Source organism: Protopterus annectens, chromosome 5.part0 (assembly GCF_019279795.1).
Source record: "Protopterus annectens isolate FY-2018-M chromosome 5.part0, PAN1.0, whole genome shotgun sequence".
Classification (NCBI taxonomy): Eukaryota; Metazoa; Chordata; order Ceratodontiformes; family Protopteridae; genus Protopterus; species Protopterus annectens.
Window position 1 is genome coordinate 1,500,960,191 of NC_056735.1, and position 26,725 is coordinate 1,500,986,915.

Below are 26,725 nucleotides of genomic sequence, written 5' to 3' on the forward strand. Positions count from 1 at the left end.
ACAGGGCCAGGTGTACAACTCATCAGTTGTGGGAATGCCACATCACATCACTGTGCAGGTATCCCCTACACCACACAGGTCATACGAGGGCTGTACGGGCAAGGGTATGGGAAGGAGTCTGACATCAGACAGCATGCTGCAGTATGCCCATGGAGGTTGTAGGGAGTGTGGATGTGAACATCTGCAGCATGCAACACACACACAAACGCACAGGGTACCACTGCTGACATGCATGCGTGCATGTCTGCACAGATTTGTGGTGTCCGACTGCACCAGATGGCTGTCCACGGCAGGGTGATGGTTGTACCTTGACATCAGGCCACATGACGATGGTCTGAATTGTGGCTCAGGGATGTAGTGTCTGCATTTGCCCACACAGGTGGGTATTGTATTCCCCCATCTGGTCACCTGGGTGACTACTGTGTGTGGACAATGCTGTGCATCACTTGCCATGTCTGTGTTCCTTCGTCCATGACATGGATGGTGTCTGGGATGTGCACACCTCCCACATGCATGTACAGTGATATGTGGAACTGTACCTGGAGTGTCCGGCCCATGTTGTGAACACGGATTATCATCAGATGTGCCAGTCCTGCCAACCTGTGGCAGAAGCTGGTAATGGCCATCAGCTTTAGCCTGCACCTACATGGTGGGGTTGTTATCAGCATTCCTTGGTGTCAGTGGCATATGTCCATACGGGCATGTTGTCAGGCATGGTATGTCCGCTGTGGGTCACATATGATGGCACCACAGGTGGTGCAGTTGTCCATTGGGGAACATGGGGGAGGTGCACTGTCTGCACTTATGCACATATTGGACAGATGGACTGGGTGTCATGACCTCTGTGGCCCACGACTGTCACTCCATAGTTACTATCAGTGGCCAGTATGCAGTATACTACCCACATATTGGCTGTTACCTAGGCATGTGTGTGTGTGTGTGTGTATGACACATGGGGTGAGAGTGTGCTCTGGGTAATACTGAGGTTGCTAACTGTGATTGCCCCACCTTGATGTCACATGTCTGGGTATGGCTCTGCACCCCGGCCTTTCAGCCATATCACATGTGTTATACCTGTACAGTGGACAGTGTGATATATAGTATGGCCACCATATAAGGAATATGCAAAACCCACTCCACATTGGCCACACCAACATCTACACAGAATATGGGTTACAAACACACACTCACACTTATCATGTTTGGGAGTAGAACCCCTATCTAACTAGTGTATTACACTTTAGCAATATGCAGTTATAGTACGTGCCATGGATATCACTGGGGTAGACCTTGCCCAAAAGTGTATTTCACACTGACTGACATCAGCAGGATTGCCAAAGAAGGGCTTTGAAATGACTGCGAGAGACTAGCCTAAAATGCTTTGCTCCCTATACAGACAGTGACACACACAATACATCTGAAACTGCCATGTATGGGGATGGAACCCAACCATGCTTCCAATTCATAATACAGCAGTATGCAGTTACAGGGCATGCTACAGTGATTACTGGTCTACAACCTTCCCAGAGGTGTATTTCTAGGTGTGTGACATCAGCAGCCTTGCCAAAGTTGGGTATGTGAAATGTACGGGGTGTGAGCGAACTCCTAACTGACTCCTTATTCACACTATGGCCATACGATGTTACGGGATGTGCTACGGAGATTACTGGGCTATGATTTTCTCAGAGGTGTATTTCAAGTTGCGTGACATCAGCAGCCTTGCCAAAGGGGGGTATTCAACTTGTAAGGGGTGTGAGTAGCCTAAAAGCATTGCTCCCTGCATAGTCAGTGACAGACAGACACACCCACACAGACTCACACAGTTGCCACATCTGGGCTTTGATCTCCTACTTAACTACATTATTACAGTACAGCAGCACACAGTTACAGCATGCGCTATGGAGATTACTGGCCTACAGCTTTCCCAGGGGAGTATTTCTAGGTGTGTGACATCAGCAGCCTTGCCAAAGTTGGGTATGTGAAATGTTCGGAGTGTGAGTGACCTAAAAGCATTGCTCTCTACACAGTGAGACATGCACACACAGTTGGCAGGTTAGGAGCTAGAACTCCCAACTAACTCTTTACTCACACTATGGCCATATGATGCTACAGGATGTGTTACAGAGATTACTGGGCTGTGCTTGTCCCAGAGGTGTATTTCAAGTTGCATGACATCAGCAGCCTTGCCAAAGGTGGGTATTTGACTTGTAAGAGGTGTGAGTAGCCTAAAAGCATTGCTCTCTATACAGTCAGTGACAGACAGCCATGCACATATACACACACAATTGCCACGTCTGGGGTTTGACCTCCTACCTAACTACATTATCACACTACAGTAGTATGTAGTTACAGCATGCACTATGGAGATTACTGGCCTCCATCTTTCCCAGGGGAGTATTTCTAGGTATGTGACATCAGCAGTCTTGCCGAAGTTGGGTAATTGAAATGTACTGGGTGTGAGTAACCTAAAAGCATTGCTCTCTACACAGTCCATGGGAGACAGACACACAGACGAACAATAATATACACTCACACAGTTGTCATGTCTGGGGTTAGAACTCCTACCTGACTAGTCAATCACACTGCAGCAGTACAGAGTTATGGGACACACCACAGAGATTACTGGCCTACAACTCTCCCAAAGGTGTATTTCACATTGAATAACCTTGGCAGGCTTGTCAGGGTACCGCTATGGGGTGGTCAGTGTGTGCATGGCCCATACACCATTCATGTAGGGGTGACACACCACAGGCGGCCACACATAGAGTCATATGTCACAGGTGCATGTCTAGGGCAACTAGCTGACTATGTCCTTGTACAGCCATGTTGCGCAGCTGGCACGTGAACCACATAGTCTGTGGTGCTGACAGGTACTGGTCGCTAGTAATTGCAGTGTGTGACATCTGCTACTGATGTGTTTGGGGCCCTTTGGCTGTGTGCTTGGTGGGACAGGTGTGGATAGCTCCTTGTCACAGTCACCCTCTTCCACACATCTATATCCTTTTACCTTTGGCATATTATGATGTGTTCTCCTTACATATATGTCTGTATTCTTATCCATTTTGTATGCAAGGCATGAGTGGTGCATACTGACATGTGTATGCAGTAACTATTACATCTGCTGGATATGTCTGGTCCACTGGTGTTTGCATAAATGGCCTTCATGTGTTTAAGTGTGTGAGCATGCCCAGCATGACCTTTCAGTATGTTGATGACTGTCATTGCCTTCATTTCTCTAAGTGTGTTAGCACGCCCAGTAAGGCTGTCTGTTACGCATGTGTAGAGCATGTACAGTGGTTTGTACTGCACAGCTGACCTTTGTGTTGTACACCGACAGGTAGCATGCTGTGTCTGCAGGGTATCCACCCATCATTTGGCATTCACTGTGACAACATGTCTGCATAGCGGGGGGTACACCTGACTATTTCTATGTTTCTACACAGGGTTGGAGGGGCACACCTGACTGTTACTGTAGTTTTATGTGGGGTGGAGGGGCACACCTGACAGTTTTACACATTTAATAGGACTATACTGGTATGTCCTGTAGTCCGATTCAGTCAGTAGACTTACCTATCATGCTGGCTACGCCATACCGGTTTACCTCCGTTCTTATCTTTTGATTGCATACACATTAGTTTCTGACTTCCTAACTGTCACAACTGACATCCCACTACCTGGCCTGCTGAGGTCTGTCCATGTAGGCCTAGGTGGGGGTCACCATACCCCTCATTCAGAGGCCATAGTATGGCATTTGTTTGTGTTTGTCTACACCTGTCCGGCTGGCTGTGACTATTGTTGGGTATGTGACCCCCCCCCTCCTGACTGGCATGTGTGAGTCTCTTATCTTGTGGGTGTCCCAGTATTGCAGGTGGTGCTGCAGGGCTGCCTATGTCGGATGCACATAGTGCACTGCCTACGCATGGTTAGGCACAGGTAGTGTAATGCTTGGCATCCCTTTTACTGTATGTGAGAGTCAGAGAGAGGTGCTATTCCCTGGGTCCCTCCCATGTCAGTGTATGAGCTATGCGTTGCCTCTTTGCCAGGGCCAGGGCATACTGGGCACACCTCCTTCTGCCTACTGGGGCAGGCTCAGGTTGTTCCTCCTCTGAGTCATTCTGTGCCTGTGCAGACCTTGGCATTGGTGGGGGTCTATATGGCCCTGCCCCTTGCTGCTCCTGCTGCAGCTGTTTCCACATGATCATATTGTGTAGCATGGCACATACAAGGACGATTTGGGTACATGTAGTTGGTGAGTACTGCTAGGCTCCATCGGATGTGTCCAGGCACCGGAACCATGACTTGCGCATCCCAAACACAATCTCTGTTATGATTCTTTGTGCATGTGCCTCATTATGGAGTTCTTGTTCGGGTTTGTGTGCATTTCTGTTGGGTGTCATCAGCCATGGCTCCAGTGCATATCCAGCATCCCCCACTAGGTGACCGTGAAGGATGTGTCCCCATTGGCAAATTTCTGGTACAGCTGCTTCAGATGCCAGATGTGGGAATCGTGATAACTTCCAGGGCAACCAGCACAGATGTTCAGTATTATGTCCTGGGCATTGCACATGACCTATTGATGGAGGGGAAGCCCTTGCAGTTGATGTAGACCCTACCCTGCTCACTGGGTGATGTTTTGATGCATATGTGCATGCAGTTTATTGCACCCACTACCTCAGGGTATTCTGCTATTTGATGGAAGAGACGCATACTGCTGGCCAACGGCTCACGGGTGAGGGGGAAATATACATGCTCACCGACATGTACTGCCATGGCATCCAGAAACTGGTGGAGTACCCTGGATTGTGATGCCTGTGAGATCACCATCATATCCCCAGTTGGCCTTTGGAAGGTACCTGTGTCTAATATTCTTAGGCCTACACATACATTCATTTCCACTGGGATGGGTTTCCCTCTGTTAGTTCTGTGTGTCAGGCATGGCTGGCACAGCTCAAAAATCTGCTGTAGGAGGTCCCTGTCCATCCTATAGCACTCCACTATTTCCAGCTCATGTAGCCCTTGGTAGGTTACACTGGGTCTGTACACTCTTTTCCATCTCCTCACTGTGGGTTGGTCAGCAGCATTCCCATCTTCGCCACCATCAGCCTCTTCCACAAGTTGTATGATAGCTATTGCAGCCCCTAACATTTTGCTGTTGTGAGTGTTAAAAGTTCCCTGCTTGTTTACACCAGTGGTGTAGGGTGTGGGAAAAACCGGTGGGGTAAGTGTTTGCATAGTTTATAGTGGCATTCTGGGTTGGACTGGGCTGGTCTGCTGCCTGTGTAATTGGCTGGTTCCAATACGTTTCACCTGTCAGCGAACCTAGTACCCCTTGATTAACTTCCTACTGCTGCTTTCCTTTCCCATTGCCCTTCTGATTCATCCTGGGGGCATGCCATGCAATCGGTGTACTGCAATGTGCACACTGCTGCTATTTCCTGGGTTCACTTCCTTTATCTTCCTGTAGATCCCATTGCATGGCGTGCACACTCGCTTACACTTTGTCATACATGCTGGCCAGGTTTAGACACACCTCCTGGCTTTGCTGTGCTAAGCTGGATGCAACCACAAGTCACAAGGCTCCAATCCGCTGCCAGTATGCCTGACACTCCCATACATGATGTCGACTGCCTCCTAGTCTTGCACTCAGCTATTCATACTCATACACTGTTGGGACCTGCCTCACATGCTAGGGAAAACTGGGATTCACTATTCTTCCCCTCATTTGCATAGAACTGCCTGCTAATGCATAGTCACATATGTCACACTGTGCCTCCCCCATTAGCAACCAATACTTGCATGGCAGAATACTGATTTTAGTTAGACTGTTTTGTTTTAGGTTTATTTTCTTATTTCCCCACTGGTCCCGTTTGCACGCCACTGCCCTATGCTTCAACAGATGCAATTGGTGGATATATCATAAAAGTTATATTTTGTACATTTGGCATTGTTTGCAATGCCAATGGCATTCTACTTGGCTATTGGCATGCTTCCTCAAAGCTATGCAGCCTTTATTTAGAGCTGTCATAGCTCTGTTTTGGAATTTGCAGTACCGGTCTCGGTTACTAACCAAGCACATTTCTGCATTTTACGCTATTCCTGCATGCCCTGATTCCTGCTTCCTGGATGGCAAATTTACCTCATTTGCATGGTTTTCACCTGCAAATGGGGTGATTTGCATACGGGGCTGGGGACGTGCAGCGCTAGTTCTACAGTGTTCAAGCACGTCAGACGTACACATACGTGGATCGTTCTGCTGCCATATTGGCAAAATTTAATCTAGCACTAATCATGCATGCCATGCAAGCTTTTGAGAATCCGGGGGATAATGTTAGAAAGTCATAACTTATACCTATTTTCCTCTGTTGCTACTCAGCCATCTGCATATGCCCTATGCATGAGGCTCTGTTCCTGGAAAGATATTCAGAAGCTGCAAACAGAAAAAGATGAGGTATTGCAACAACAGAAGGATTGCTTAAGCTCAGTACATATAATGACTATGTGCCAAAAAAAAGAAAAATACAGAAAAAGAAGTTATAAGTACATGTTAGTAGCATTGCCATACAACATCAAATGTTATATATACAGTCATTGATGTTTTACTCTGAGTATTGTGCACACATGAGGATTACTGTAAACAAACAGGAGTAAACTAGATTTAAACTTACAACTATCTATGTTCATACTATAAACCAGAACCCTGCCTGCCTAAATAGGTGATTGTCACTGTTTTTATATGAATTGATGGAAGTCAAACTTATAGCTATGAATATGCAGGGATGCATTAAACACACTTGCAGGTGTGCCAATATAAGACGGCATTTTGTAAATGTACAGACATATGTATCTAACCATCTGGACACAGACCTAATAATGTACTCAATCAGTTTTCCAGCTGTCATAGTTTGCATAAAAACATTTGTCTGCATTTGAAACACATAAACTTAGAATTCAACCCCAATAACACTTAATAATTATTGCAGTGTACATTCCTCCAGGTAATAACCAGTCCCAAATTGAATACCTCCTTAGTTGGGTAGCAAATACATTTAACCAAGAAACCATTATTATAGGAGATTTACCCTGGACTGGAATACCTGCTCTTCCCAAAATCCATCTAACGTTATTAACTTTATCAACTTATATGGGTACACCCAGATGATATCTATCCCAACTAGAGTCAACAAAAACAATAACAAACTATCTTTGACTGGACCCTGGCAAATAAACCCAACCTTTACCAACACACATGCAGCCTTCCAGACAATTTGAGTGAAAACATGCCCACCTACTTGGTACAACACCAATCTAGCACTCCAAAAAATAAAATTTATAAACACATACAAAAACGCAAGAAACTTCTGTTCCAACCTATTTACTGTACTTTTTAAGTTATTTACTGCTGTAGGCTACACACACAAGTGTGCTAGCCTTTCTGTGGTTTAAAAGTGTGTTTACTGCTGTTTTATTTGTTTTCCTGACTTTTCTCCAAAAAAAGAAAAACAAAATCCTATCAGTTTGCTCACATCCCATAATTTTCTCTAGCTAGAATAGTCCGGATTTCAGATTTGCTGATTCCAGGGCTGTATTTTGAGTTTCTGAGTTGTCCAGACCTTGCTGTGGTAGAGGGAGTATCTAGATCTTGCCAAGGCTTTCAACACCATCCCCCACTCTGGAGTTATAGATAAACTCACTAAACTAGGTATAAATCCCTATGTCACAAGATGGGTTGCCAACTGACTCACTGACAGAACCCACACTGTGACAGTAGCAGACTCCAAATCTGACTTCAGACCAGTGACAAGTGGAGTACCACAGGGTTCAGTCCTGGGTCCTCTCCTTTTTGGTATCTACTTCTCTGAAGTACAAGCTAACACAGAAGGTCTTTGGCTAACAAAGTTCGCACATGTCTGCAAACTGGGAGCCATAATCAAAACTCCAAAAGATGTGGACATCCTACAAAAGGGCCTCACTGAAACAGATGTCTGGTGTCAAAGCCATGGCCTCAAGCTCAATGCCAAAAAGTGCCTTGTCATCCCTTTTGGTAAAAACTCAGTATCCATGAACTACCACATAGGCGGTAGTCTACTCAACACTGAAATTGTGATAAGAGACCTTGGGACACAGGTTGAAAGTAGTCTTTCCTTTGATAATCACATTGCCACAGTAAACAGGAAATCCTTCTATGTGGCACACCTCATCACAAAAGGTTTCTCATCCAGGAAAAAAGAGGTCATTGTTCCCCTCTACTCATCACTCATTAGACCCATTATAGAATACAACACCCCTTTTGGTATGTACCTCACAAGACATCTACAACAACTGGAAAGGCAGCAGAAATACCTCACAAAGAGGGTCACTGGCCTGAAACAGATGCCCTACGCAGACCGCCTCAAAAACCTGCAGCTTTGCTCCATCGCATATCGCCTACTCAGAGGCGATCTCTGCCTAACACACAAAGCTATATCAAACTCAGAGCTTTTGGACATGTTCCACTTAAAGAAATCTCAATCCCTCCAAGCTACACACTCTAGGGACCTAAACCTTGTCAACACAATAAACAGAACATGCTGGAGGGATAGATTCCTGTCCCAGAGACTTCCCATACTCTGGAACAAACTACCTATCTATATCAAACAAAGCTCCTCATTAGCACTCTTCAAGAAAAATCTTGATGATTGGATGGGAGATAGGATATTCACCCTGCGGACCACTTCTGCAGCTCTGCTCGACAGTGGCACAGGAAAATAATTTTATTGGGTGGCGAAAGCCAGGTTACCTTTTGGCTAGGCTTATATAGGCCCTAGGGTCAATAGTCTAGTACCTACCTATGAACCTATAAACCTAAGGGGAAGTCTTTCTGTTTATCAGTGGGAGTGGTAAGCACTGAGCAGCCTATCTATTGCTTGAGGAGTGGTTTCCAGTTCTGAAATTGTATCTTATTGGCTGTTTTGGGGTGCTTTCTATCCCTTTTAACTTTTTGCCTTAAAAACCCGTGTTTGCATGGGTTTGTGCACCGTGCAGCGCCACTAAGCTAAGGGTAAACTATTACAGGAGCCAGAAAGTCTACTCTTCAAAATTTCTATTTTTTGCACTCAAACTAGTTAATTTAAGACCAGCACTTGCTCAGAACTAATTATAGCATTTACTGTAGCATATATACTGCTACCAGCACTAAAACTCTCCACAAAGAAGAATAGTACTCAAATATATTGAGCATCAAACCAGGCATATCTAAAGATCAGTTCCCTGTGCTTTCTCCTGCCAACCTGGTGAACTTAGGCATCCTGAGGCAATGTAACAGCTGCCTTGTGTACACAGACAGCTCCCTCCTCTTACCCCTCAGCACTATGACTTGTGAGAGATGCAGATATACAGTATAGCCAAACTGGAAGCCAAGCACTCTACAGCCAAGACTGAATTAGCCAGTCAAGAGGAGAAGGTTAACACCTGCACCACACCTCATTCAGCACATAGTCCACAAGTACATACACCACCACAGCCCTCACATAGAAACACAAAACACACACCTACTTTCATGGAGGTTTTCAATAAAAACCTTCCAAACAACAGAGACCTCCGAGGCAGAAGTGTAAACAACCACCATATCCCAGCACTATCCATGTAATGCATAGCCCTCATAAATAGTGCGCTGCACAACCAAAGCCCATAAGGCAAAACAGCTTATCCAATACACTAGCCATAGGTGACTCAATAGTAAGGCACTCTGATGTCCTACTCACCAGGCTGAATAAGGAGAAAGTTACGGTCAGTTAACTGTTGGGTGCCAGGATCCGTTACTTAATGCACGCACTCAGGTATCTCCACAACAGGTACAAATATGACTCTGTTATTGTCCATGTTGGTGTGAATGACCTGGGACGTACCTCCCTGGACTACATGAAAGAGACGTAGAGGAACTCTCGGATATTGTAGCCTAGGCAAGTATGACCCTGGCACTGAGTAATATCCTACCATCACCCAGAATGATACTACAATACAAACAGAAAATGATTGACTTTAACAATTGGCTAAGTTTCTGATGTCATTCTAAGGGGATCCAGTATTTGTCTGCCTGGGATGACATCATCGGCAGACCTCAATGCTTTGCCAGAGATAGTCTGCATCTGTCACCCCTGGGATTCTGTATACTGGCCAAAGCTCTTGCTGCCCCTACAGTGTCTTTTTTAGGCAATGTCCTGAAGACAAAATTACCCCTGTAACAGTTACAAACCAGCAAAATCTGAGGGTTATGCTACTCAAAGCTAGAAGCCTAAATCTCAAAATGCACTCACTCGAAGCACTAAAAATGAAGAATATCGACATCTGTGCACTGACTGAGACCTGATTCAAGGATCAGGAGTGCACTCCAGCACTACCAGGCTATAATTCATACCCCCTAATCCGGACCAAAGCACTAAAGGAAGAGGTGTTTCCATATTCATAAAAGATATGCACACCTGCAGACAAATAGCCCAACGTAGCACATCTGAGATACTTCAGGTGCAGCTAACACTGAGTAAAACTGCAATCCAGGTTGTAGCTTGCTATAGATCCCCCACTGTGTCCCAAGACTCCCACTCCGCATTCCTAAACACGTTGGAAAATATTAGGGTACAACCCAATACTCTTATACTTGGAGATTTTAATGACCCCTCCATTATCTGGGAAAATTACTCATGTACCAACACACTAGCTCAATGTTTTCTGGAATTCATTAACTCCAATGCCCTGGAACAATTCATTCTTACCCCCACCAGGGGTAGAAACATCCTTGATCTGGTCATTATCAACATGGGCGACCGCTGCAATACACCTGAAATCAATTCCTCCATGGTCAGATCTGACAACAAACTTATCACCATGGACATCCACATCCTAACCACACACCCCACTAAATGAAACCACCATAAAAAACCTTTCCAAAACCAACTTTGGGCTTCTAAAAACTGAGGTGGCAAACTTTACAACACCCACGCAAATGAAAAATAGGTGCATGACTGCTAAACCATACACCTCTGTATGAGCACATACACATGTGCATGGAACGGGCCATACCAAACAAAACCAAGATGCTATCCTTCAAAAAAGGAAGCAGATCTGGTGGACCCCTACCATCAACAAACTCTACAACAGAAGAAAAAATCTGTTGCAGAAGAGTGAAATCCCAAGACTGGAAAAACTCACTTGTTAGCCTCAACAAAAAAACTGAGATCCCTTATCAAATCATCTAAAACTAACTACGAAAACAAAATTGCTGCAGATTCTAAAGACAACCACAAGGCATTCTATAGCTATGTCAAGAATCTACATGGCAAGACCCAGATCTGCTCTGAGTTAAAGCACAATGGCGATACATATACAGAACCAACTGATATTGCCAGTATATTGACCGACAGGTTCAGTGCGAACTTTACCCCCCCCCCTTCACCCCCCTAAAGGGCCTATCTCAATACCTGAGAAATGCCAAGTCCCTATCATCATGGTTACACAGGTAAGAAATGCACTGTCCAAAGTCAAGAATACAGCTTCTATGGGACCTGACAAAATTCCAGGCTGTGTCCTACATGAACTACAAAATGAACTGGAACCACACCTGAGTACCATGTTCAATCATAGCCTTACTTCAGTCTTTGTTCCTGCCAAATGGCGCACTGCTGCAGTCATCCTGATCCACAAAGGGAGAGCGACTACAGGTCCTTGGAACTACCATCCCATTAGTCTGACAAGTTTGATATGTAAGGCCATGGAGTGCATCATCATGGACCTTATTAACAGAGACATAAGGAATATCCAAACTCTGGACCCCATGCAGTTTGGGCTTGTGAAAGGCAGATCATGCCTACTCAACCTGATAGACTTTTTCGAGTCTGTCACCAGAGCTGTGGCTGAGGGCAAGGTAGTTCACACAGCCTACCTAGATTTCGCCAAGGCCTTCTACACCATCCTTCACTCAGGAATCATAGATAGACTCACTAAACTAGGCATAAACCCCTATGTCATAAGATGGTTAGCCAACTGGCTCACTGATATAACTCACATTGTAAAAGGAGCAAACTCTAAATCTGACTACCAACCAGTTACAACTGGAGTTCCACAGGGATCGGTCTTGGGTCCTCTCCTGTTTGGCATCTACTTCTCAGAAGTCCAAGCCAAGACATAGGGACTCTGGTTGACCAAGTTCACAGATGACTGCAAACAGGGAGCCATTATTGATTCTCCAAAGGATGTAGACATCCTACAACAAGGCCTCACTGAGACCAATGACTGGTGCAAGAATCATGGCCTTAAGCTCAATGCCAAAAAGTGCATTGTCATTCCCTTTGGGAAAAATTTGTGTCCATGAACTACCACATAGACGGTAGTCTGCTAAACATCGAAGGAGTGACAAGAGACCTGGGGACACAGGTTGACAGTAACCACTCTTTTGATAACCACATTACCACTGTGGTCAGAAAGTCCTTATATGTGGCACATCTTATCACAAAAGTTTCTCATCCAGGAAGAAAGAGGTCATGATCTCTCTTTACTCGTCCCTCATTAGACTTATTATAGAATACAATGCCCAATTTGATCTGTACCTCTATAGACACCTACAACAACTGGAAAGGCTACAAAAATACCTAACTAAGAGGATCCTAGGCCTTAGACATATGCCATACACTGGCAGACTTGAAAAACTCCAGCTCTACTCAGTCTCATATCACCTACTTAGAGGCGATCTCTGCTTGACCTGCAAAGCCGAGTCTGACCCAAAGCTGTTAGACATGCTACACCTAAAGAAATCCCAATCCCTCCCCACCACACCCTCGAGGGACCTAAACCTCATTATCACCATAAACAGAACATGCTGGAGAGACAGGTTCCTAACCCAATGAGTTCCCATACTCTGGAACAAACCCCTCATTCACATCAAGCAGAGCACTTCACTAGCCCTCTTCAAGAGAAATCTCAACAAGTAGATGGGCAATAGGAAATTCACCCCAGAGATCATTTCAATGGCTCTGCTTGACAGTGGCATGGGAAACTAACTTTGAGCAGCAGTTCTCCCCGGGGATCACCTCAGTGGCCTTGTTTTACATGGGCACTGGGAACTAACTCCAGGTGGCAGGATGCCATGGAATTTTTTGGGCTAGGCTTATATTGGCTCCAGGGCCATTAGCCTAATACACACCTATGAACCTATGAACCTACTACAACAATACAACTGGTTCCATTTAAAACAACTCAAAGTAGACTCAGTGGTACAACTATTCAATGAAACATTCCTCAATATTTTAAATAATCTTGCCTCCCTAAGGAAAACACAAGTTAAAGCAAAACAAATTCTATAGTTTTCCCAGGATACCAAGGAACTTCTCAAAAACAAGGATAGAGCCTGGGCCCAATATCAGGGGGATAAAATCCCAATACTGCTTGCTTACTATAGACAACTAAGAAATGAGGCAAAAAGCAAATTCAAAAAAGACAAAAAAAACTTACTATACCTCTCTACAACAAAAACACCAAAACAAGCCTCAGAAATTTTGGGGAACTATAAAACAACTCCTTAACCCAGGTCAAACTACTACCCCATCACCCACCACCCCTAACTCCTCTGACACTACTGCATTCCTACTCCATAAATTCAAAACTATCTCTAGTAAATCCCGATTATAACTCACCCCAACACTACCTTTAGGCACCCCAAACCTCAACTCATTCACTATCAAAACAGTTCAAACCAATGCCATAAGACTCCTCCTTAACAAAGTAAAACCTACCACTCTTGCTGCTGACCAGTTACCTAGTGAATTTCTCAGATTAGCAGCTGATGCAATCACATACCCCATCTCCATTCTAATCAATCGGTCTATAACAAAACAATACATACCTAAACTATAAAAAATATCTCATATTATACCTCAGCATAAAGGTGGCCCCTCAACAGAGTTAGCTAACTACCGTCCCATAGCCATTCTACCCCCATTAGCAAAAATCTTCAAAAAATGCATTCATAAGCAACTCCTAGACCACTTATTAAGGAACAACCTTCTCTCAACCTCACAACACAGTTTCAGACTAAAGTGTAGCACCACACAGCCTTAATTTACTTCACTAATGCCATCAACCAGATTAGAAACAATGGCTTTTTAGTATCCTCCATCTCCCTCAACATGTCAAAAGCTATCAAAAACTGCTAAATGAACTAGTGCCCATAAACCTCTCCCAAAGAGCATTAGCCTGGTTTCACAGCCACCTAGCTGACCTCCAGCAAGCAGTTAAGTGGAAAAACACACTCTCTCCACTCCTGCCTGTCTCACTGAGTGTCCCTCAAGGGTCAGTCCTTGGTCCACTGCTTTTTTTTATATTCACAAATAAACTTTCCATTGCTACTAACAATGCTACCATTATTCAATACTCTGATGACTCCTCCCTTATATGCTCAGCCCCAACTCTTCCCAAACTCCTGGAAATAACACAAAAATCATTCCTTGACATAGAAAAATACTTGTCTATTTATTAGCTAATACTTAACCCAAACAAAACTAAACTGATGATCTTTACTAAAGGCAAATCACAAAGTACTCAATCCCCCTTTGGTATCTTTTCATCTAACAATACCAAGATAGAACCAGTAGAACACACAAAACTTCTTTCGGGTAACAATCAATAACTCACTAAAATTCGGTAAACATTTGGTTTTAACCATTAACCATTAAAAAGGTGCATATTAAACTTGGAAGTCTATAGAGCAAAACCTTTCCTCACCAATATCACCAGACAGACCATAGCCAGAACTCATCTCTCTACCCTACTACTTGCCTCCCCATCTTTACTAATCTAAACAAAACTGACCTAAACAAACTTGAGGCCTGCTATAACAAAATAGCTAGAGCTGCACTAAACCACTCAAATAGAACTCATCACTGAACTGCACTACAAGAACTAAACTGAATTGAACTTTCCTACCTCCTCCATTTAAACCAGTCAACTATCACCCACTCCATCATCTACCAAGCAGATTACTGCCCAGCTCTCGAAAACCTAGTACAGCAATACAACATCAATATAACTTTAAGATCCTCTGATAAATTATTACTAAAAACACAAAAGTCAATAAAAGCTTTGGTGAATCCCGCTTCTCATACAAACTATTGAAGATCTGGAACACCATACCACAACATATCGGAAACATCACTAATACAAAAAATTTCAAATCACTCCTTAAAAACTACTTAAATGACAACTGGTTATACTCCTGCTGTTCCCCTGGATGACCACTCACCTCACCTCTCTCCAGTCATCCACTCAGGTCTTGTACGAACATAAAATATCTAATCTTAATTTCTTCTACTCCTCTCTTCCTACAGAAATGCTGATTCATTAAGACACTGTATGTCATACTACCATGACATAAGGGACAAAATTATTCTTTATAACTATTCAAGCTTGCAATTTTTTTTTGTTTAAGGCATAAAAATGATATTCCTAACTAAACTAACATGCAATTTAGGATCATAGGATCATAGGAGGTTACTAGGCTAATGACCCTAAGGCCCTTACAAGCCTAGCCAATGTTCACCTTTCTTTCAATTGTCAGCACCTATCACCCCTGTCCGAGAGGGACATAGGTGAAACCACTGGGGTGAACTTATAGTTAACCATCCAATCATCCAGATTGTGTTTGAAGAGTGCCAATGAGGTGCTCTGCTTGACATGAAGCAGGAGTTTGCTTCAAAGGTGTGGTAACCTCTGAGAGACAAATCTGTCCATCCAGCAGGTTCTATTAATGTCACATACCAGGTTAAGGCCTTTAGAGTGAAACCAGTGTATCATTTTACTTGCAGATATGCAGCATTTCCAATAGCACAGGGTCAAATATTGCTTTATATGCAAGGCAGAGATCACCTCTGAGCAATCTGTATGAAACAGAATAAAGAGACAGTGATTTCAGATGGTCCTCATAAGACAGATGCTGAAGACCTTGAATTTTCCTTGTGAGGAACCTTTGTGGTCTCTCCAATTGCTGCAGGTTTTTGAAAAGGTACATACCAAATGGGGCATTGTACTCAATTATTGGTCTGATGAAAAAAGAGTACAGGGAGGTTATAACTTCTTTTTTTCTGGAGGCAATACCCTTGCTTATGAGATAAGGAATATAGAATGCCCTTCTTACCACTGTGGAGACATGGTGATCAAAGGTAAGGTTGCTGTCAACCTGTGTGCCTAGGTCTCTCACCACTGAGTGCATATTTCGAGTGGTTTTATTGATGTTGTAGTTAGCAGGAACATCACTCTTACTGAAAGGGATGATAATAATTTTTTTGCATTGAGTTTAAGGCAATGACTTTGGCTCCAGTCATTTGTTTGTGTAAGACCCTCTTGTAGGATGTTGACATCATTTGGAGATTCCATGACCACTCCCAGTTTGCAGTCATGACTCATCAGCATATTTTGTCTGCCACAGAACTTTAGTTTTAGCTTGCACTTCAGAGAAATAGATTCCACACAGTAAAAGTCCCAGGACTGATCCTTGTGGAACACCACTGGTTACAGATCTGCTGTTGGAGGTGGATTCCCCTATTTTGAATATATGGACTCTATCAGTGAGCCAGTTAGCAACCCATCTAATGATATACGGGTTGATGCCTAGCTGGTCGAGTTTGTGAATTATGCCTGAGTGGGGGATAGTGTCAAAAGCCTTGGCTAAGTCTAGGTAGGCTGTATGCACAGATTATCCCTCATCAGGGACCTTGTTGACTGGCTTTAAGAAGTCCACCAGGTTTAACAGGCATAATCTCCATTTGACAAATTCAAATTGATTAGAGTCAAGTGTTTAGAGGTTACCAATGACTCTGCTGATAAGGTCCATGATGATTCTCTCCATGGCTTTGGAAATAAGGCTAGTCAGGCTAATAGGTCTATAGTTCACAGGATCAGTGGAAGCACCACCTTTGTGCAAGCAAATAACCATGGCCTTTTTCCATTCAGATGGGATGAAGCCAGTGCTTAGACTATGATTGAAAAGTGTATCCAATGGCATTGCTAAATCTTGTTTGAGCCCGTGTTGGACACAGCCTGGGTTGTTATAAGGTCCCATGGATGCTGTGTTTTTGACCTTAGAGAGGGTGTTCACAACCTAATCTTAAGAGACACAGGGTAGAGGACAGGTGGTATGGATGTCTTGGGGTAAGTGTGGTGGGGAAGAGAGACTGAAGTTTTCACAGAACCTGTTGGCTAACAGGTTAGCAATGTCTACAGGATTGGCATATGTGGTATTATTAACTACCATTTTGGCACAAATCTGAGCCTTACCTTTTAGGCTACATATGTAACTAAGGAATGCCTTATGGGGGTTCCTATTAGATGACCGAAGACACATTCTTTCAAATGCGTCTTGGTTGAACTTGAAAAGATGAAAATGCAAAATGATGAAGCGGCATGTAAGCAAATTCTTTACCTGGGAAAGAATGCATCCATCACTTTGCCATTTTCTTCACTGTAGTGCGATCTCGGAGTTGGTATATTTAAGTATGGGAGAGGTGTGGGGCAAAGCTCCCCACTTTATGTTATGTTTTAGGTGTTTTTTTTTTTTTTGTTTGTTTTTTTTTTGGAACAGCGATTTTTTTCCCTTGGAAAAAAAATTGTTCTAAGCGTTCGAGTTTGTAAGCTTTCGCTTACATGGGGTTGATAAATTATCGTTCGCTTTTCTAAGTGTTCGATGATTTAACATAGACCCCCTTATGGTTGTCCTTAGTTGAGAAAGCTAGTTTGGATTCATAGTTAGCTTTGGAGGACTTCACAAGGAGTCTCATTTGCTTGTTTAAGCTGAGGATGGAGTGTTAGTCTTATTTGCTTGTTTAAGCTGAGGATGGAGTGTTTCCACTTTGGGGCTTGCTCCTTCTTACTCTTAGACAGCAATTTCTTCCTCTTATTGTAAAGCTTGTTAATGGCAGCTGTCAGACAGACATGTTTGCGCTTCCATGAGGAGCTTGTTTTGGTCCTATCGGGTATGGCCACGTCAATGCAGTTGTTCAGGTGTTTCTATAAAACATTTGTGTAGAACTCAGCATAGTTGCCAGTTCCATCTTAGGGAGGAAGTGCAGTGGAGCTATTAATACCATTCAGCAAGAGGTTATAATCTGTTTTGGAGAAGTTTTTTAGTCTAGTTTGTGCTAAGGGAGGGTCAGGTGAGATAGTAACTTTGAATGAGACTGATTTGTGGTCAGATCTCACCAGAAAAGACCTCACAATGGAGGTACTACAGTAGTCCCCCATATTGGTAAGCACCAGATCCAGGATGTTGGCACCCCTTGTGGGGGTGTCAACTAGCAGGTCCAGGACATTGGATTTAACAAAGTCAAGGAACCTTTGGGCAAGTGAGTCTGAGTAAGAGTAATTTGCCCAGTCAATGGATGGGTAGTTAAAGTCACCCAAAACCATAGTGTTCGGATGTATCTTGATAGACTCAAGTAGATCCAAATAGGTTAAGTGGGTGTTCTAATTCATGTATGGAGTCCTGTAGCTGGCAATGATCTGAATATGTGACCTACCAACAGCTAATTGCACTTGAAGTATCTCCAGACAATCATGCTGTCTAACCAATCTGGAAGTGTATTTATATTTAATGAATATTGATACACCACCTCCTTTAGTTTTCATGCCATCAGTTTGTGGTCTGAATGTGTGGAAGTAGGTGTAGCCCAATATGGCTGGGGTGCTCTCCACAGTCTTGAACCAGGTGACTGCACAAATATCTATGTCTTCCAAGGTGAGGACCGCTTCCAGTGAATGCAGTTTCATGTTAAAACTCCTAGCCTTTAGCAGCAAAACCTTGAGGTTATTCATAGATGGAGTTCCTACATCAGGAATTTTGTCCTTGAGACACTGCCATAAAAAGGCACTATGGGGGTGGCAAAAGCCTTGGCTGGTAACCAAAATCCCTGGGATGACAGATAAAGACCATCGCTGATAAAGCATCAAAGTTTGTCGATCATGTCATCCGAGGCTGATATACACTGTATCCCCTTGGAATAACACCAGAAACTAAGCTAATTATTGAAGTCATTTTCTGTTTGTATTGAGGCATCATCCTAGGTGAAGGTAAAATTCTGCTTAAGGCTAGGGACATACCAGCCTGTGCTACATAGTCCAATAGCTCAATCATTTCTCTCTTCATATAGTCCAGAGAGGTAAATTTCAAGTCAGTCACACCAACATGGACTATGACAAAGCCATAACAGTACCTGTTTTTGAGAGACTTGTGTGCACATGTGATATGGTGGATCATGGCACCTGACAGACAACTGACTTTGACCTTCTCCTTATCCGGCCTGATAAGAGGGACATCTGTGAGTTTCACCTATGACTAATATGTTTAGTTTTGTGTTTTACCTTAAGGGCTTGACAGGTGAGACACTGGCATGTGAGCTATTATGTGTATTGTGTTCTGCAGAGGAAGTATTATGTGTAGAGTGCTTGTGTTTAGGAGGTCTTTAGTGTTTAGGTATGTTTCTGGTGAGGACCTCCGTATATGTAGGTATGTGTGATGTGGGTTTGGGTGGAGTGGGAGGTGAGGTGTGCATGCTGATGACCTGCTCATTGTCATATGTACTGACTGGTGTGTGAAAGAGCATGGATTCAAGGTTCTTAATATAGTTAAATCTCTCACATGTTGAGTTTGTGTTCTCTAGGAGCAGAGGGTTGTCGGTGAACATGAGGCAGTTACTACACTGGCTCAGAATGCCCATTTCAAAAAAGCTGGCTGGAGAAACTGTGGGAAATTGTACATCCATAGTGTTGGGTAAATGTATATGGTCAGGAAGAGAGGTTGCACTTAGGAATGACAAGTGGGTAAGAGATGTGTTGGAACCTCTGAGGCTAGGCTTAGTGTTTTACCTGACAGTAGAGCTGAGCCCTGAAAAACCTGGAGGACCACAAGCAAAGTGTTATGGGAAAATTTAACAAGCAAAACATCTGAAACTATAACCACCAATGGTAACTACTGCTACACAACACTGCACGATGGTGCACTACACACAAGAAGTACAGACGCATGACTTATATAAAACAAAAAATAACCCTTTTAACTCAAACTAGCAAATAAGAATGCATTCTCTGAGCTCAAGTCCAATCACCCTCGATTTGATGGGACCTACAGCACTCTCCTCTCACAAGGGTGTAGAAAGCCTTCTACAACAATTATGGCTTGAATGTGATGCTCAGAGGTTACAAAACAGAGCCAGACACAGTTTGGAATTGAGCTATGCTACAGCCACACTAGAACAGTATGCAGTAAAATGTGGCCAAAAACAGTTCTGACAGTTCAAACAAATACTAGAATGCAAGTACTAATTAAGAGTAAAATATAAGAACAGAAACAGGCACTTATAGTTAGTCGGAAGCAACGGATGCCTCAGATCGTTCAGTATCTCAGTGAAAAACTGGTTTTAGTGCTCAAGTGATACAAGGCAGTCTAGATTCTATAAGACTTGAATCTAGTCTATGCTAAGTGCAGAGGTATTTGAAATTTAAACTGCTTAAAATCACAGTTACAACAGCAAAAAACAGTATAAAGCAGCAATTCAGTAGAACAATGTTCTCAGTATAATCAGGGTACTAATAAGCAGTAACAAAAGAAGCGGTACAAATGTAGTTTGGGACAAACTAAGTTATCCCGGTCCCACGAGCAAAGGGTAAGGCAGGGTATAGATTAGAGATTAATGGGAGGCTTTACATGTAGGTTAGTTAGCGTGATGGTGGGATGAAAGAGTTAAAGGGAATGGGAGAAGTTAAAGGAAGTAATGTAAGGGGAGGGAGGGAGGGACTCATAGTAGGCTTAAGTGGTAAGGCTTAGGGGAAGTAGGTACATTTTGGCATGGGTTGATGGTATTACAGCTAGCTCACATCCAGATGACCTGTAGGTATTCACGGATTAAGGTAGGTCTTGGATGGTGTGGCTGGGACTGAGGAGCAAGGTGGAATTGGTAGGGTGTTTTTTTTTTTTGTTTTTTTTTCTCCTCTATATGTGTAAGTTGTAGAGTGAAAGGATTATCTGTAAAGGAGGTATGAGGTGGGAGCCTTTGGGAGAAGCTGGAGTTGCTGTGTAGGTGACATGAGGTATGGACGGTGGTGTGTGGTATTTTTCTGGAGTGTAGTGGCTTACCTGGTGGTGTGGCTGTCAGTTGTTTCATTTCGTGGTGGTCCAGTGGTGGTGTGGTGTTGATGAGGTGATCACTGGTGGTCCAGTGGTGGTTCGGGGTCATTCTTTGGGTCCGGTCACAGTATAGCTGGTCTGACAGGAGATAGTTAGGTCCATGTGGTCTGGGGGCAGGCCTGGAGCTCAGTATGCCTCCTGGTCATGTTGGAAGGAGGTGGGGGATTTGTTCGGTCCCTTTTTGTGTTTTGTGCATGTTACCATTGGTGGTAGTGGCGGGGGGATGCTTTAATTCCTCCCTGGTGGGTTTGTGTGGCTGTTCCATCTCAATCTGTGGTCCTTTTGAGTAATTCGTGGGTTGGTAGGCTGTGGGGTTTTGGCAGGGCCATCACATTCACGCATGCATGTTTGAGGCAGTGGCTGTTAATGCAAGTGGGCTAATGCTCTCCCTGTAAGCAAGGAAAGCTACAGGAGTCTGGGATCACTGGTATTAAAAAAAAAAGAAAGAATAAATATTTTGAAGAACTGATTTATGAAGAACAGACTAAAATATGAGGGGAAAAATCTGGACTTTCTATGAAACTCTGGACAGTTGAGACCAATGTTGGAGAGGCCAGGGTTCATGTGAGGTTGAGTAAAGCTGTGTTTTTTTTACTGACCAAAAGACAGGCAATTGTGTTGCCATAGCCTATAGAGATGGTATTTTTAGTATTTGATAGTAGTGACAGCTAGCACATGTTTGAAGGTGATTATGAGTGGATGGGTAGTGTGTAGAGCAAAAGTAGTAATGTAGGGGTAGGTAGGTGGGTGAATTAGAGATGAATTTGCCAGCTAGGATATTAATGCTGGCCTCTGGATCAGAATAAGTTATATCATTAGACAGCAGCTAAATGCAGTACTAGGTGTTGCTTCAGAGTTTCCTAATATAGTTAAAAGTCCTTGTGATTGTCCTTGAAATATGTGGCAACTTTTAGATCTCAGCCTGCATTACACTTTCTAATGGTGCAGTACAGATCTTTACTGATCAATTATAAATTCTTTTAATGATGGAAGGGAATTTATTATACATAACAGGCAGCATTTTCCTATTACTACAGTTTGTTTATGTAAGAATTCTACCTTAGAGGTTTAGTTTGGAATTTTCCACTCAGACTTGCAAAGCCCAAGCCATAGACATCCCTAAAATCAGAGGTACTGTGGGAATGTGGAGTCAGCATCTTTGGTCAGTCGCATTTTGTAATCAAGAGTATCCTGAAAAAGGTTGCCTAAACAGATGATACTTTTGGTCAATCACTGCAGAATGTCAGAATGTATGCACTGAATTATATTCATTTTCAACACTAGGAAAAGGCTGGTGTGAGCCCCATTCTCCCCAGACATGTCGCTGTTCATACTGAAAGATGTTTGCTATACATTTTATTTCTGTAGAGAATATGTATTTAGGAGTAGCTGTGGAGCCTGCACATCTTCCCTGTATTCACAAGGATTTTCTCCAGGTACGCCTGTTTGTTCCAACATTCTGACAACATGCAATAAGGTGGATTGCTACTCAGTTACTTGTAGGTGAGTGTTTTCATGTGCATGTGGAAGAAAAAACAGGCAACCTACTTTCTCCATTTTGTCTTGCAAGCATCATGTGTAGGGGTGGCTGTCCGTGGGTCACTCTAGGAGTTGGATGCAACTTATACCAAAGCGACCAAATCAGCAACAGGGTGAGCAGGGCAATGCACTAATCTGGGTTTTGAGAGGAGAAAAGTAATGATTTCTATGAGGAGGGGGTTCGTTGTGTGCATGAATGTGTGCAGTTTGTATGATGTGGCATACATAGAAGTTTATTGCTGAATTTGGTTTAGTTGCTGTTGGTTTTAGGGAGCTGGAATACTTCAATCTATTTCTGTGGATGTCTGTGGTAATAGAAGATGCATACTATGGTTCCATCTAAAGGTGGATTTCTCATGAGCAGGTTGGTGTTAATTTTTGATATTCTGGAATGTAGTTTGGACAGAATGGGTTGGGTGGGGAATAGGGCAAGTCGGTTTGGGTGCAGTGTTAATGTTATGTGTTTCTTTTCCTACAGATGGCTAAACTACCGGGATTTCGTCAGCAATGGCAAGCTATTGTGGCCCAGGCTGAGTAGTTATTTCAAGAGGTGGTGACATCCAAGGTGGTAACGGAACTGGAACAAGTTCAAAAGAGGCTGCGCCCCATGATGAGAACCCCAGCTTGGGGGAAAAGACAGCAGACAGCAAAGCAGACAGTGACAGTGGATACACCAGCTCCCAGTATGTCTCAAGATGACGGTGCAGGTAATGGCTTTATTTCAGCAATCGCTGGGCAACTGTGTGCTGAGAATTGTGGAGGGTGCAAGGATGAAGGGGAACTGTTAGGTGGGGATCTTGGATTGGATTACAAGTGACAGAGGGTGCTCAGAGGGGGGTTGGCACAGGGAGCCAGGTATGCTGTCGGAGATGCGACTGGGGTGTGTGTAGGTTCCGGGGACAGTTCGGTTGTTAACTCGGAGGTAGGCTCTGACTTTGGGCTGCGGCCAGGGGACTGGTTAGCCACCCAATCTTTGGGACAAGAAGCTAGAGCAGTTTTTCTGACTTCACTGATTCTGGGGTTGGTAAAAGAAAAAAATTTGGAAAGGCAAGTATGCAGATTTGTTTGAGATGATCGATGAGGAAGGGGTCCAGTGGTTAGTGGAGGCAGAGTCATCTAATAGCAAGGACTTGCTGACAGCTTTAGTGGCATTGGGGAGGAAGAGGGTAGGTAAGCTTTGACCTAGGATGTGGGATAATAGGGTGGTCAGCTTTATTTACTATATGGCAGTGCAGCTGTAGAGGGATGAGTCATTGGCCTTGCCTCTTCTAGGATATTTCCTTACCATTCAGGAGGTGCAACGATTAAGGCTGGGGAATGCATGGCTTTGTGACGATCAGTATTTCCGCAAATGGAAGGCTGTGGACCAGTCACTACATCGAGAGGTGTGTCATCTGGATATATGGTTAACTACGATGATGGATAGTTATGGTCAGTTTAATAGGAGGGTGAGCGGGGAAGATGTAGCGGGTGTATGCTGGTCTTTTAATAATGGTTCTTGTTCATGGGTAGGGTGCAAATTTGCACACATTTGTTCAAGATGTGGAGAGACTCATTCGGCCGTTTACTGTGGTCGGCAGAACCTTTACACATGGAACTCCAATATTATGGTGCATGAGGGTGGATTCCTCCCCACACAGGGGTTTCAACCTGCCCGGGGTAGGGGAAATTTTCATGGTCCCTGGGACTTGGGTTTTTTAGAGGCAATAGAGGAAGGGGCACCATTCCGCATTAAGGTGGAGGTCTTGCAGGGTATGCTTTGTCGATTTCCTGGCCTTGCGATAAAGACTGAGATAATACAAGGGTTTCAGCAGTGGTTTCCTATAATGTCCACCATGGAAGGGGGTGGGGGGGTTGCAAGAACCTGCATTCAGTTCTAGGTAAAGAGGACATCTTGGAGGTTTTGGTGGAAAAAGAGTGTCAGGTGGGGTGTTTCTTGGGTCCTTTTGGCAGTCCGCCTTTCAGTAGTTACAAGGTGTCAGCCTTGGTGTTATTACCGAAGAAACGGTCCAGGTAATTCAGATTGATACATCACCTGTTGCATCTGGAAGGAAATTCAGTGAATAATTTTATTGCGGATGAGGAGCTCATGGTACATTATGCGTCATTGGAAGATGCTGTGAAAGTGATCAGGGACGTTTGGGAGCCATGGCTGGTTAAAATTAACATTGAGTCTGCCTTTTGCTTGTTGCCTATTAGGAGTGAGGATCGACCGTTACTGGGGATGAAGGTAGGTGATAAGTACTACTTTGATACAGCTATGCCGATGGGTTGTTCAGTGGCATGTGTGACCTTTGAGAAGTTCAGTACCGTATTACATTGGATTTGGGAGCAGAGAGTGGGAACGCAGAAGGCAGTGCATTATTTAGATGATTTTCTGCTGGTGGACGAAGGAAGGGCAGGAGCACAGGAGGGATTGAGGGAATTTATGAGCATGTACTAGGAGTTGGAGGTACCATTGGCTCAGCATAAGATGGAAGGTCCTGCAAGAGCCTTAGAATGTCTGTGGTTAATGGTAGATGCACAGCAGGGACTATTTTGTCTACCCAAGGATAAGATAGAGAGGCTTCAGATGGCTATACACTTGGTGCTGGTCAAGGATAAGATATGGATTCAATCAATCATGGAGATGTTGGGGCTTTTGAATTTTGCCTGTCGAGCTGTGCATCCTGGGTGACCCTTTTGTAGGCTGTTGGCTTATATGTTGAAAGGAAGTAGGAGTAAACATCATTGGGTTAGGGTGACCAAGCTGGTGCGGGAGGACTTGGTGTTGTGAGATAGTTTTATGCAACAATTTAATGGGATCTCTTTCTGGCTGTCTGACTGGGTGGGGCAGGAAGAACTTCAGTTGTTTATAGATGCAGCTGGGGGGTGCTGGTATGGGGGCCTACTTTGGGGGTTGGTGGTTTGCAGCTGAATGGCCTCGGGACTGGAATGAGGAATGGAGGCATGACGTGGCCTTTCTAGAGTTGATGCCTATATGGGCAGCTTCTTTGGTGTGGAAGGAGCATTTGAGAGACAAACGAGTAGTTTTTCATTCTGACAATATGGCTGTGGTGAGGGTATTGCAAAAAAAGATGGCTAAGTCATGATTGTTGTTATTGGTTTTACGTAAACTGGTTTTGCAGAGCCTGTTAATAAATTTTTCTTTTACAGGATTGCACGTGCCTGACATTAAGAATGATATTGCTTATAGCTTGTAATGATTTCAGTTTTGCAGGTTTCGAAGGTTGCCTCCATTGGCGGAGGATGTGCCAGAAACCCTGCCGGAGGAGGTGAGGAATCTTTGGTCAAGATAGGCAGTTTGTGCGGTATTCCTGGGCTCCTTCTATGAGGAAGCCTTACGGTAGGGCTCTTTCTGATTTTAATCAGTTTGTTTTGCAGTTGCCAGAAGAGGAGGGGGTGTGGTCAGAGAAATTATTGTTGCGATATGTGACTCATGCTTGGGGGATAGGCAAGCCTTTGCAGACGGTCAAGGTGGATCTGTCTGCTATTAACATTTTTGCAAAGGTAGCGAGGTTGCAAGATTTCACAAAGTCCTGGATATTAGGGTGGATGTTGCGGGACTGGGGGAGAGTGGTGGTGGAATGGGTTTACTTTATTTACGCAAAAGCTTAAAACAGGGAATGCATATGCATTGAACCATATGCATCGAACCAAGAAACCATCAAAACACAATAAAAACAGAACTACACAACAAACATGACATGCAACAGCTGTAGGCAGGGGGGCAAGCCCCTCTGCACCCCCACACCCCCTGCTACTTAAATATACCAACTCCGAGATCGCACTACATTGAAGTAAATGGAAATCTCCACCTACGAAGATTTCCATTTACAGTTTTCGATGGTTCGCACTTTCGATGCATATGGTTTGATGCATATGCATTCACTGTTTTAAGCTTTCACGTAAATAAAGTAGACCCGGTGGAATGTAGGGACACTCGATGGCCGCTTACAAGGGAAGTATTGAAAGTTTTGTTGAAAGGAT